Source organism: Eumetopias jubatus, unplaced genomic scaffold (genome assembly GCF_037043125.1).
Source record: "Eumetopias jubatus isolate StellerSeaLion01/CBP00866 unplaced genomic scaffold, mEumJub1_p1.0 scaffold_1, whole genome shotgun sequence".
Lineage (NCBI taxonomy): Eukaryota > Metazoa > Chordata > Mammalia > Carnivora > Otariidae > Eumetopias > Eumetopias jubatus.
Window position 1 is genome coordinate 169,003,640 of NW_028274807.1, and position 14,401 is coordinate 169,018,040.

At 40.2% G+C, this 14,401-nt stretch overlaps 1 protein-coding gene across 1 annotated transcript in view; it reads right to left on the bottom strand.

Annotated features, from left to right (window-relative positions):
• The window catches only part of GRM7 (glutamate metabotropic receptor 7), an 854,903-nt gene that overhangs the window by 100,369 nt on the left and 740,133 nt on the right, over positions 1 to 14,401 (bottom strand). The window lies entirely within an intron of this gene.

Here is a 14,401-nt window from a genome sequence, read left to right on the forward strand (position 1 = left end):
AATGAGGAAGTGGCATGCACATGGGTATATAAGGGGATAGGGAAGATGAAGATTTTCTTATTCTTTTACAGTGTATAGTAGTCCCAAAGAAATGTTGGAAAATATCTTGAAACTAGAAAATAGATGATGATGCTAATATCACATATTAAAATGTCTACACTTTATTGAACGTTTAACATGTACCAGCCACTGTTCTGAGTACTTCATATGAAATAAATGTATATCATGTTGAACCTTTCAAAACTGAAGTCAGATCATTTTGCCTCCATACATAACCCTGTAAAGCCTTCCTACTTCATCCAATCTGATTCCACATGAACTGGCACCTTGTTCTCTATTTTTCTATCCCCTTCAACTATTATGTTCTTCCTTATTTATACTGTCCCCCTTGTTATTTCTCAGCTATTCCTGGCATGTTTCTGCCTCAGGACCTTTGCACTTGCTGTTCCCTCTACCTGGAATGCTCTTCTAAAGCTCCTCATGGTTTGCTTCTTTAAATTTCTGCCCAAGGGTTATCTTCTCAGTGGAGCCTTCTCTGAACACCAATTCAAAATTGCAGATACCATCTCCCCAATCCTGGCAATTCCGTTTCCTTTGCTTTCTTCATATTATTTGCTATAGTCTAACATTCTCTGTCTTTTTCATCTATTTAAGGTCTATCTTCCCGGTGCCTGGGTGGCTCAGTTGGTTAAGTGACTGCCTTCGGCTCAGGTCATGATCCTGGAGTCCCGGGATCGAGTCCCACATCGGGCTCCCTGCTCGGCAGGGAGTCTGCTTCTCCCTCTGACCCTCTTCCCTCTCGTGCTCTCTCTCTCTCAAATAAATAAATAAAAATAAAATCTATCTTCCCTCCACTGCGTTACTGGAGTACAGACTGGGAAATTTATCTCCTTTGTTTCCTGCTGCTTCCTCAGCATACACAACAGTGACCAGCCCACGTACACTCATGCAATTAGTTAACTCATTCAATCCTCACGGTAACCTTTGGAAATACATATATATATATATATATATATTACTGTCAGTCTCACTTTAAAACAAAGGAAACTGAGGCACAAAAAGATCAAGTATTTGTCCAGGGTATCAGAAATGACTATTTCTATTGTCAATGTCCACACTCCTGAATATAGTGGTTATGTGAGACGGGCTTTTTTTTTTTAATTTTATTTTATTATGTTATGTTAATCACCATACATTACATCATTAGTTTTTGATGTAATGTTCCATGATTCGTTGTTTGTGAGACAGGCTTTTGTCAGTAAATTTCTTTCTCCTTACCCAGCTCTGGGACCAGAGTCACTTAACCTCTGTGAGCCCCTGTTTTCTCATTTGTAAATGGGTGGATGTTAACATCTGTTTGGGGTTTGGTGTGGAGTTTTAACGAGAAAATATGTACAAGGTGTTAAGTATAGAGATCAACGCATAGAGAATGCTCGACCACTGGTATTTCAGACTCGATAATTTGCACCATCATTTTTAACAATCCCAAGTAGTACACTGTACGGAAGATCTACAATGCATTTACTCACTTTCCTTTGGCTAGACATTTAGATTCTGATGAACATTCTGATACCTCCATCTTTGGGAGTGTTTCCGATTTCTTCCTTATCCTAAACTCCTTAGAAACAGAACTACTGGGTCAGAAGTCATTTATAGTCTAAAAGCTCTTGGTGCACAGCATTAAACAGGCCCTCCTTATGACCTGGTTAAGTTCAGTGATGTGATAGAGGTCTTAAATATTGCTGTAATTGTAATCATATTGTAAGATCCAGCATATCAGTATAACAGGTTGTATATCTTAAGTTTACACAATGTTATATGTCAAATATATTTCAGTTAGGAAAAGGAAAAAAACAGGTTTTATCATCCATTTGTAGTTAATAAAAATATCCATTTTCCCTCACCACCGTGTATATTATTGGGTTTTTTCCGTCTTTAGTATTCTGAAGACTAAAAAATGGTTTGAGATGGGATATTTTTGTATATGAATTGGTAGTTAATTTCAATAAATAACTTCCACAATCAGTTCCTTCAGTTTAGAAGGCCTCTCTAAGAGTGCCTGATCATCTTTGAAAACTTGCCTTGTCTATGCAGTCTTCATGAACATAATGCTCCACCAAGACCAATCCCTCTCATTTCTTGCAATAAAGCTACTTTCTGATGGTTTTATACTGAAGGCTGGGGTTGCATCTTACTCCAAAATAGATTCATTCATTTATCCCACTCACCGAAATTTACTGAGCATTTACAAATGCCAGCCACTGAGTCACTGTTTGGGGCCCTAGGGATCCAGAGTAGAACCGGATAAACCAAGTGCTTACACTCAAGCTACTTATATTTGTGAGGAGACACAGGCAAAAAGTACGTGAACAAAACAATTACTGACACTTACTGATGAAAGACAGGAAGAAATAGGATGTTACTGGGTTGGAGAGAACTTTAGCTGCGATGGAAGAGAGTTAAAAGACCCCTTGGAGATGAGTGTGAATGATGAGAAAGAGAAGTTTTGGGTGACAGCAACCTCAACAAATGGCACATCCTGAATAAAGGTCCCGAGAAGAAAACAGTCACAGTACGTTCAGGGGCAGGAGTTAATAACAGCAAGATGAAGGGAAATCAGCCAGCATGAGAAGCATAGGAAATGAGGGTCAGAAAGATAGGAAGGAACCCCATCATCTAAGGCAGGGGCAGCAAACTTTTTTGGTAAAAGTCCAGATTATAAGTATTTTCTGCTTTGCAGGCCATACAATCTCTGCCACCACAGCTCAGCTCTGTCCTTGTAGCATGAAAGCAGCCACTGGAAGTATGTAAATGAATGAACATGGCGGTGTTCTAATAAAACTCTATTTATGAAAACAAGCAGCTGGTTGGATTTGGCCCACCAGCCACAGTTTATGAGCCTTGTTCTAGATCTCATAGACTTTAAGGAAGAGTTTAAACGCTATAATTTGCATGGTGACAGAGAGACCATACTAATATTCATAGTAGTACTATCCACAGGAAGCCACTGGGGAATTCTTCTTAAGAAAAGAGAGGGATAAGATTCCCCGTTGTTGGGGGTCCCAGGGTCTGACACGTTACAGGCACTGAAACATCAATTGCTAAGTTAACAAGTGCCATTCTAAAAGACAAAGAAACTATTTGAAAACTCTCTTTCTGAGACTATCTAGCTCAGGGGTGGTAGGCACTGGAAGAAAAAAGCGCTATTATGGGGAACAGAACTCTTTCACATTTGCTGTTTCGGTACACCCACTAACCCGGTGTTTTTAGACCCGCGCAATGGGAAGCACTGGATCAAAACCTGACGGTTGATTATAAGCCAAACAATCAGTTGGAACATAAAGCTGAATGAGAGCACACAGATAAGTTAGAGAGACAATTTTCAATTTTAGGCACCTGAGGACCCGTTAGAGACACCAGCGCTTCTGTGTCAGGCAGACTCACTGCCGGCATCACTGTTGAGGAATCATGGCCTCACATTTTCTTTTCCTAACAGCTGTAGTGGGAAACTGGATTTCTATGACAAAATGAAACAATAGCCCCTTCCACTTCCCAAAGCTCTTTTTTAGGATCTAAAATTTAACGAGCTCACTTACCAATCATCCACACAGCTCGAACCCTAGAATCAGATGGTGAATCTCCTCTGCCATAAGCATTCTTACCCAGTATCCAGTTCATTTCCTGTCAGCTGTTTGCCTCTATCTGTTGTTTGTTAGCTTTTTTGTCATATTTTCGACAGTGGAAAATCTAAAGCTTCTGAGCCTGTTCCCCACTACCCTCTAACTGGGTAATGCCCTGGTTGTGAAATTAACACACAAGTGCCAAAGTCTGATAAAACACTTATCCCTACTCCTGTCCACCCAGCAAGGATTCTGGGAAAAAGACATGAAGAATTAAACTGAATTTCACTATGTAAATTGGAATTATCTGTGTGGTTCCTTGCCTCTCGGTTAAATTTCTTAAAAGAGAGAGAGAGAGAGAGAGAGAGAGAGAGAGAGGGAGAGAGAGAGAATGTACTGGCTACTTCTACACCTCAAGATCTGGAACATTAAACAAAGAGATAATTATTTTTTTCTGGGTTAAAACTAAGCATTCTGTTCAGCTGGCATTTGGTCTAGCACCAGATAGTGGCCCTTCCCTCATCAACAATGCAATTTGGCCATGGTGTCCCAACCTAGTCACTTTGACAGGGCACCGGGAAGGGAAGGTTACCAGAGAAACACAATGGACTTGATCAAATTGGAAGATCTTAAATACCTAGTCTTGGATGTGACGGCCCAATCATTACAAGCTGATCTGGGGCTTTGGGGATATAGGCCAGACTCTCCCAGCTGTGAACAACTGACTTCTTATATATAAATCAAGCCTCACTGGAAACAATATTAGTTTCCTGAAAGTGATCAATCAGAAAAGGGTATCACATCAACGTTTAAAGTGAAATTGGAGAGCCTGCAATATAAGAAAGAGAATGGGACTTTCTGTTTCAGTCATTCCGTTGCCCATTTTACTGTATCTGACTGGGTTCCTCCTCCAAGTGCATAAGGATATTTGAGGATCTCAAGGAATTGTTAATTTAGTGGTATGGACTTGTCCTTTACCTTCCTTGCTATAGTGTACACTCAGCCCTGCCCCGTAATTTCTTTGTTGACGGTTTGTATACCCTTCTCTTCCCCAAAAACTCCATGTACCTGAGTCCTGAATAGGAAAGTGTGAGCTTTGTTCAGAGTTGAGATATTCCACATGAGTCCTTCTGAAGTCTTTAATGAGATCTTTTTCTTTTTTTTTTTTTTTTTCTTTTTCTTTTTTGGAGGTTGCTCACTTTCTGATGCACTGACTTCCCAAAAGCTTTATGGCCAAACTCAGCCAGACCTAGAGAGCCAAATGTGCTACTAAACTGGGGTAGAAAGCTACCAAAGGCACAGGTGAACAAACTTGGCCATCTGAGATTTTACAGCTCCACAGCAGATGGCAAGGCACTCTGATTCTAAGATCCAAGTGCCAGTCAGCTGAGAACAGCTTTATTCATTGGGAAATGCTTACAATTCAAAACCCAGAGACCCATTATTATCCTTGGAAGAAACCAGAGCGGCAGCAACACACTGAGGATACCCAAAACCAGGAAGACTGTGTACAGACAATATTTCTAGTATATACTCTTCAAAGCCATTCTTACCAATATCCATAATATAAATCAACAACTACTGTGTTGTATTCTCTCCTATAGGTTCCTCTCTACCTGGGGACAGAGGGTGTAAACTGGAGGCAGCATTCCCAGGTCTCTTCTCCACCAACCACAGTAATATGTGCTCTGAAGAAACTAAAACAGACCCCAGCTAACACTCCCTGGTTTGGAAAGTTTGTTTGGCTCCTTTACTGAAAGGGAAATAAAGGTGGGGACAGCTGGATACCAGCTCCGATCCAGTGTTTTTCTCCAAGAGACTGGTCTCAGTCTTCCTCATCCTTTGAGTTACATACTATCATGGATCTAAAAGTCTAAATATAGGAAAAGTCCATTTAAATCATCACTGGTAACCACCGTCTGTCCCTCCAGGGTAGAATTTCATGTATCAATTATAAAAGGTTCTGCACTCAATTCTGATGTGTGGATTTTTCCCCTCACACCACTGAGCAAAGCTTTGACACCTGCTGGGTGTCCTGTAATTCAACCCAATTCTGACACTTTCTACACAGAGATTGTGTCAGACTCTATAGGTTAAGGGCTCAAGCCCATAAGACTGTACCTTCCCACCCCCACTTTAGATGCCAATCTCAAGTCCAGGTTGCTACCCGTGCTTATGACCTACAGGCTATAGATTAGAGGTTTCAACAACACACTTCTTAGGTTTGATTAATTTTCTAGAGTGGTTAACAAAACTGAGAAACATTTTATTTACTACATTACTGGGTTTTTTGGTTTGTTTTGTTTTTGTTGTTTGGTTTTTTGTTTGTTTTAAAGATTCATTGATCTATTTGAGAGAGACAGAGAGAGAGAGAGCACACGCATCCGCTCATGAGGGCAGGGAGGGGCAGAGGAAGAGAACCCTCAAGCCAACTCTTTGCTGAGCGTGGAGCCTGACATGGGGCTCAATCCCATGACCCCTGAGATCATGACCTGAGCTGAAACCAAGAGTCAGACACTTAACCCTCTGAGTCACCCAGGTGCCCCTTGTTGTTGTTGTTGTTGTTGTTGTGTGTGTGTGTGTGTTTTACTAAAAGGATATAATTCAGGAACATCCTGGTGGAAGAGAAGCAGAGTGCATAGGTATGGGGAAAGGACGCAGAGATTCCCTGCTCTCGGAGCATGCCATTCTCCCCAGATCTCCAAGTATTCATCAACCTGGAGACTCTCTAAAACCCTGTCCTCTTGGGTTTTTATGGAGGCTTAATTATAGGCATTATTGATTAAATCACTGGTCAGTGGCAATCCATTCAACCTGCGGCTCCTTCCCAGAGGTCAGGGAGTGGGACTGAAAGTTCCAACTCTCTAATAACATGGTTGGCTCTCCTGGTAACCAGCCCCCATCCTTCAGTAGGGTCCAAAAGTCACCTCATTAACATAAAAAAGATACCTTTATTGCTTTCATCTCTTCAGAAATTCCAGGGGTTCTAGGAGCTCTGTGCCAGAAATGGAACAAAGACCAAACATACCCTTACTATAAATCATAATATCACAACTACCATGCAAACCATTACTCATAAGAGGAATCTTTTGAAACCATAAATCCAACAATGTCCCACACATCCCTGCCCTAAAATTCATTGCAGAACATTTACCCCTCCTTGTCTAAAAAACAAAATCAAGCATACAGGGTCCTCAAAGATTTTACCTCTCCCTGCCTCTTCAGAGTTACTTCCTGTCATCCCCCTAATCCATACTAACTCCTCTACCTTCAGTTTCCCCAAATATAGGACTATTTTACCTGCTACGGACTCTCCTGCCTTGACCTAGAAAGCAATTTTTCCTAAGGGGATCCTGCGGTGGAAGGATACAGTTCTCCTTTACCGAGCATTTACCATGTGCTATAGAGTATTTGAAGTGCTCTTATACTGTAAACTCATTTATATAATTCTAGTTTCATTACCAATACAATTTATAGGTTCAGTACTGTGCACATAGGCCTGTAGGCATAAGAGCACTTAATGATTAAGTTTCAAGAAACTAGAAGGGGAGCAGAGAAGGAAGAGGGTTTTTGGCAAAGCAATTTTTAACAGCTTTATCGATATGTAACTGATGTATGATAAACTGCACGTATTTGAAGTATGAAATTTGATCAGCTTTGACATACGCATGCATCTGTGAACCCACCACTACAATCAAGAGAGTGAACACATACATCACCCTCCAAATTTCCTTGTGCTCCTTTGTAATTCGTCAGCCTCCCACCCATCCCCAGAGAACAAATGATCTGCATTCTCTCACTAGAGATTAATTTTAATGTTAAAAATATTTTGGTATAGGGTGCCTGGGTGGCTCATTTGGTTAAGCGACTGCCTTCGGCTCAGGTAATGATCCTGGAGTCCTGGGATCGAGTCCCGCATTGGGCTCCCTGCTCAGCGGGGAGTCTGCTTCTTCCTCTGACCCTCTTCCCTCTTGTGCGCTCTATCTCTCATTCTCTCTCTCAAATAAATAAATAAAATCTTTAAAAAAATATTTTGGTATAAATGGAATTATACAGTTCATATTCTTTTTGCCTGTATTCTTTCAGTGAGCCTAATTATTTGGGATTTAATCATGTTGTTGGATATATCAATAACCCATTGCTTTTTACTGCAGAGTAGTATTCCATTCTATGGTTAGATCACAACTTATTTATCTATTCAGCTATTGATGGGCATTTGTTTTTTTTCCCAGTTTCTGACTATTAAAATTAAATCTACAAAAAAAAATTATGTGCAAGTGTGTGTGGACATATTCGTTCATTTCTCATGGGTAAATAGATAGGAGGAATGGCTAGAGTAGTATAGAAGGTGCATGCTTAACATTTTAAGAACTTGCCCAACTGTTTTCAAAAGTGGTTGACTAACTTGTACATTCGCACCAGCATTATGTGAGAGTTCCAGCTGTTCCACACCTTTACCAGCACCTGGTATCATCAGTTTTATAAACACTGTACTAAGCAATTTAAAGATCTCATTTTCTCTTACACAAACGTAGAAGTAGGAATGATTATACACATGGGGCAGATGGAAGAACCTAGGACCCAAAAGCTTAAATGACACATCTCTGCAATGTACACCGATTAGGTTCAGAGTACCACAGCATGATGGGATATGGAGGAATGGTCTTCTAGGACCACGGGACATCTGGGACCTGCACAAAATACTAAATGGACCAGTATTATGGTCTGTACAATGGGTATCTCAGGATCCCAAACCTGGATTTGGCAACCCCCTGACTGCTCATCAGCAGACTATGTTCTGTTATCATTTCCTGTGCTTTGAGAAGAGTTGTTTCTGAAAATGACAGGTGGACTTTGATGCTCTCAGAAATGCTAAAGAACAGAGATTTGTCTGAATGTCCTGGTACTAGTTACAAAGGTGAGGCCTGGGTCCTTCTGACTGTGTCCTTTGGAGGCTGAGATCTCAAAGTGAAAGACACTTTGGACTCTCAGGGGACACCCCACGGAGGATTGATTCAAGACTTGCTAAGTCTTTCTTTTTAGCAGCAATTTCTCTTTCTTGAGCACCTCTCTGTTCAAACCTTTAATGGTGGGACCTTTTGTTTTAACATAGTAAGCTATTTCCTTATTAGTTCTCACTCAGTTCAGTTATACACAGGCTCTTGGATTTTACCTGCTGAACTAGCTATTTCAGCTAAAGGAAGGGACTAAGATGGTGAAGACTCCAATTATCCTAGGTGACTGCACCTGAAATTAGCTGAGACATCATGAGGGGAATACAGTACAGCACTATCCCAAGCCATTGACTAACACCAGACGTGCACACAGCTGGTTTCAGAGTGCTGTTTGGAGAGGAGCTCAGTTATCATCAAGGTCACAGCAGGAAGCAGAAAGGAGACAGTTCCATATGCTTCTGATATAAATTTGAACAGACAAAACTAAACAACAGAAGCAAGACCTCAACCACCAGGATGCTTGCCCAGCACAGCATGGGTGCACAAATGACCTCAGCCTAAGCTACGCACTGGGACACTTCTCTCAATTGTGTTTAGATGCAAGGTGAAGGTTCTACTAAGTATTCCAGAGAAGTAAGGATTTTTGTTTTAAAAGACCATTGTATTTGTGTATGTATATGTGTATATCTATGTATCTAGAGGCAGAGTCATCAGACTGTTGGCAACGACTATATACAGAGAATGGGAGGAAGTCCTTTCTCTTGCCTTTAGTGCGCAAATTAATTAGTGGGCAATTGCTACTTGCAAAATTCAAAAAAAGAGAAAAGTATCTCTAAGCATATCTCCATTTCAGTAACAAAGCAGCATAACACAAAAGGAAAGATAAGGCATATTATATTCATATATTCTTCTAATGTTCAAAATGTTCAAAGCAGCTTTCAAACCGGCTTTATCTTTTCTAGTCCCTCAGGCCTTCTTCAAACCAGCACCATCTTTTGCCCATCTATTACAAAAGCTACTTGACTTAGTTTTCTTAACTCGAGCTGCTTCACCTTTGCTCATCCTCAAGTACTGGCCCTGGAGTTCACATTCCAAAATACCCTGTGTTGACGTTCTTCCCACTTTTATAAACTTGTGTTGGTTTACAGGGATAAATCCAAACACAGTCCTCCATAATTTGGATTTGTTGCTCCTCACTGCATCATCATCTCTGCCATAGGGCCCAGGCCTCCAAAACCCGGGTGGGTGGGGTGGGGAGATTGCATCAGAGGGAAGACCTTGCATAATTCAACATAAGCATAAGGGAAAATAACAGCCTGAGAAAGGAAAGCAGGTATTTCAGCTCATAAGCTGTAGTATTTAAAATTAACTTGGTCCATCACTTTGAAAAGATGGGATTCTTGCCAAAAGTTTAATTTGGGAATGAGATGTTGGGGTTCACGCTGTTTTAATGTTTTCCCATAAAATGCAGTTTTATTAAATTTTATTCTTACACCCTCATATTTTCAAGAGTCAAAGTCACGTTAAACACAATCTGTGTCTTCAGTCTCTGTACCATGTGGTGAAAACGCCACCCCCTACTTTTGACATGGGATGTAATTTCTCACTGGGTTATCAAGCGCTTCCTCCACCTGGTAACGTCAGTCCACTTGTCGCTTTTCCATAAAGCAGAAGTGGAGTTCCTGTTTCTGGGTGTCTGTCCTGCTTTCTTTGTGTGACAACTACAGCATGCCTCACACTGTTCAAAGATGGTTTGAAAATATTACTCCCGAAGAGAGCCAGGACTGCTCCTTTCTGTATGGCATTTGAAACTTTAAGAGATGTGTAATCAGAGACGAATTAGAGACTAATCCAAGCACATCCCCACTTCCCTCTTCTTTTATATTTAAGCTGATTAATTTTAATGAAAGGCACCCAGTGGCTCTTGCACGAAGACAGCAAATAGCTCAAAACTTCACCTGGGTTCAGGGGAAGCTCACTGTAATTGATTACCAGTGTCTGCCTAGGGCATGGATTAGGAAATGTTTACCTACCTGCCAAATATTTCTGATCTGTAATATCAGTCCTAGATTGGTTTGCTTTGTGTTCAGATTCTGGGGAGCTATCTGCTACATGTGGACAACCAAAATGTTGGTTTATAGTCCAAATCCCCTAGAAATACTCCCAGGAAACATTCTGCCTGTCCTCTTGCTACCTCTGGTTGCAGGGTCGATGCCTTGGTCCTGCCTTGTAAGGTCTCTGGCCATAACCTTGGAGTTGACACTTCATTCAGACCTTCTGAGTCTAGACTTTGTCTTTGACTGTGAATAATGTCTTTCTGATCTCCTGGTTCCTTGATCTCTAGACCTCCCAGTTGCTTGAGAATTAATTTATTCCTAACGGTTCTAAAATTAGAGATCAGGAAATATTTATATGACATATTTCCTAATCCTGTGGATTAGGAAGAAAATGCTCAAGTAGTTTTAAGATGCATGCTTGGTTTGCACTGACATACTTCCAGCATGCTCGTTACAAAGTCTAGAGTTCTATGCCCATCCTATTGCCTTATTGAACCAGTTGGGAGGGGCAGATATGCAATACTTAAAAAACAAGTTCCAATGGGGATTATCATGGACACAATTTTGAGAACCACGGAGTTAAGGACCCTGAGCTGGTTCAGAGATTGCTGGCAGTAGCCCTACTTCTGTCATCCACTGGAATAATTCTTCAATGAAAACTAAAGAATCCGATTATTTAAGTGTTGTAATCCATGCTGTTCTACTCAGCTATGTGCAGAAGAATGGCCTGCGGGTGGCATTACAGAAGACATACTCCTTCCTATAAGCCATTACTCTTTTTCCAGCATTTTTCTCTGAACAGAAAATGCCTCAATCCTTTACTTTCTCCTCTTCGCATCAACCTCCTACCCAAACAAACATATATGCCACCAAAGGGAAGACCTCTGAGACCCTCCAACTCCACTCATTTTATATCAAGGTCTACTTTTCTCTTTGCAGAACCAAGTGGTGTAGAGCTTGTCTCCTCATCCATGTATAAAAAATCGATACACTGGTTTACCTGAAAGTTCTCCCGACAACAACTGGCTAAAAAGATCTGGATAATCATAGCATCTGCAGGGTTTCTCCGACTTTGGGAGGGTAGCTTGTATCCTCCCTACCTGAAGCATGCTCTTTTCTAGGCTGCAGGCAAAAAAGATAGGTAAGCCACAAACCAAGCCTTTGTGTTGATGGAAAACAATCTAGTCCTCTAATAGCTCTTGCCAGTATACACTTCACTAGACCGGCTAATAACTCCTACCGTGCTATTACTCTACTATTTGCAGTGTTTCCTTGAATCATTTCAGGCATCTAAATAGAATTCCTAAAACCAAGGATCGTTCTCTTATGGCTTAAATTTACCTCTTCCATCCCTGACCACACTGCATGATCCCCATTCTAAAAAAATCACAGGATTAGCAATAATAAAACAAGATAACTGTAATCTCCTGCATCCTTCTTCACAAAAGCAAAAACATACTGAGTGTTGATGTTTCACAAGAAAATAAACATTTATCATCCTTTATGCTGTGCTAATGAACTCAAGTGATAAGAAATTTCACAAAGATATACGTAGCATAATCAGAATGAACTCAATTTCCTAACACAGTAAATAGTTATTACTGAACTCACTGCCTAATCTTTTTTTTTTTCCTGTTACAATGGGATTCTTCCACTTAAAACACTTAAATTGTTTGATCTAAACAAAAATGTAAGGGCTGTGATTCTGAATATTGCCAGCTTGGCAATGATGCCTTTTTCTGTGATCTCTGTTGCATTTGGCAATTTGCCGCCTTCCACAATTTAAATTTCATGGTTCCATGTACAAAAACTATCTTTAATTTATCACTCATGCTTCTCCAGCCATATGCCTATCTTTAAGATGTGTGAATTTCCATATAAAATTCACTGTTGCCATTTGGCAATTTAGTACCTTTAATTGTGCCAATCAACCATGTAAAACATCATAACCCATTGAGAGTATACAAAGAAAAAATATGTGTCTTCTCAACTCTAGGATACAAAGCACACTGCTTGAAGACAGCTTATTTTTTCCTGTAATTCAGTTCTACCAGCTCAAAGCCTTCTAGAACAACTGGGATCAGTGAATTCAATTCCTGAAACCCTGCATCATTTTCAGGTTTTTAAGTGAGTCAATTATACACCTGACCTTACTGAAAAGATTCATAGTCATGACTAGAAATGGCTAGAAATGACAAATGAAATGATAGACACGTACATCGTCAAACAGCATTACAACAAGACCCATCTACAAAAGAGCTGCAGGTATTCCTGCCTTTTGCATTCCCCAAGAATAAATTTACAAGAAAAGGATTTAATGTTTTTAACCTGTTACATAGGCAATTGTGTTTGTTTTAATAAAAAAATTATTATTATCTTCACAGGCTTTGTGATACACATCAGTTCCCATAAAAAGTTCAATGGTTATCAACTTACCAGCATACATTTGGGAAATTCTTTTTCTTTTTCTCTCTATTGCATTTCACTGCCCTAACTCATATTTTACTATTCCCCTGGCCCAGGGAAAGATAGAAGCAATAAAATGCAATTCAAGTTGGTTTCACAGACAGTAAACATGCATTATGAATTTGAAACATACTGTTGGAAACATACTATGCTTGTTGAGCATATATTTTAGAAGTTCCTCTAAGACACTTTACACTAAAACCATATCTGGAACCACTCACTGTCCTTGGTTGCAGAATTCTCTGTGGTTTTATGAGATACTCATTTAAAAAAACAAACAAACAGACAAACAAAAAGCCCCCAAAACCCATACAGTCCAATCTGATAGCTTCTGAATCAAATAATTTACGTGAAAGACATCTTCTCAGGTGGAACACCAGTCAAATGTCATTAATTATTTATATGATTCTATGAGACTAGAAGTAACAATGAAAAACTCAGATTCAACTAATTCCTAGAGGCACAGATTTGTGAATTTGTAGAGATTCCTACTTCAATCCTTGCTTTCCTCACGTAGGGGACTAAGTCCTTGAATGTTTTATAGACTTCTCCAAAGTAACATGGAATCAGGCTAGATTCCCTGTGTTCTAACTTCCAATCAACCAATAACTGTGCTCTCTCTGATACAGCGTGCCAGTTAGGGCTCTAGTTCTCGGTCTGGCTTCACCTGCACCACCCTGTCAGAGCTGACTTCACTGACCGAAGGACAACACATCTTATTAAGATCAACACATTCGAACTGCCTCATTTGCATATACACAAAACCATATCCAGGTGAGTATAAAATTCAGATGTGTATGAATCTCATCTAGAATCAAGGCTTTAGTTTTGCCTAATTTGCACGCCTGTCAAACCCACAGCTAGACATGTACTAATCGCTTTAAGAATCAACACATTAGGGCTGCCTAACTCCCAGATTTGTAAAAATGCATAACTATATGGGGGAGCATGCACACTAGCCATATCTAGGACAACATGTTAGGGCCCACTAACTTTGAACTTCCATAGCTTGATGACACCTGCTCTACTGCATACAGTCCCTCCCACTGCTAGAAAGTTGAGTCTCTGGTATCACTCTGAATCACTTGATGTGATTAATGTACATCTAGTTTTAGGGAGCCTAGGGTGGAATGATAACCAAAACCTTCCTATATTCATCTCTTATATATATACATATACATGTAATATGCAAATGGGCAACTCTAATATATTGTGATGCTGACACACTAGATCTAATCCACAGTGACAGCCTAGATGGTCACCAAGAAGAGTGACAGAGAGCTAGTAATGACCATCCTCATCC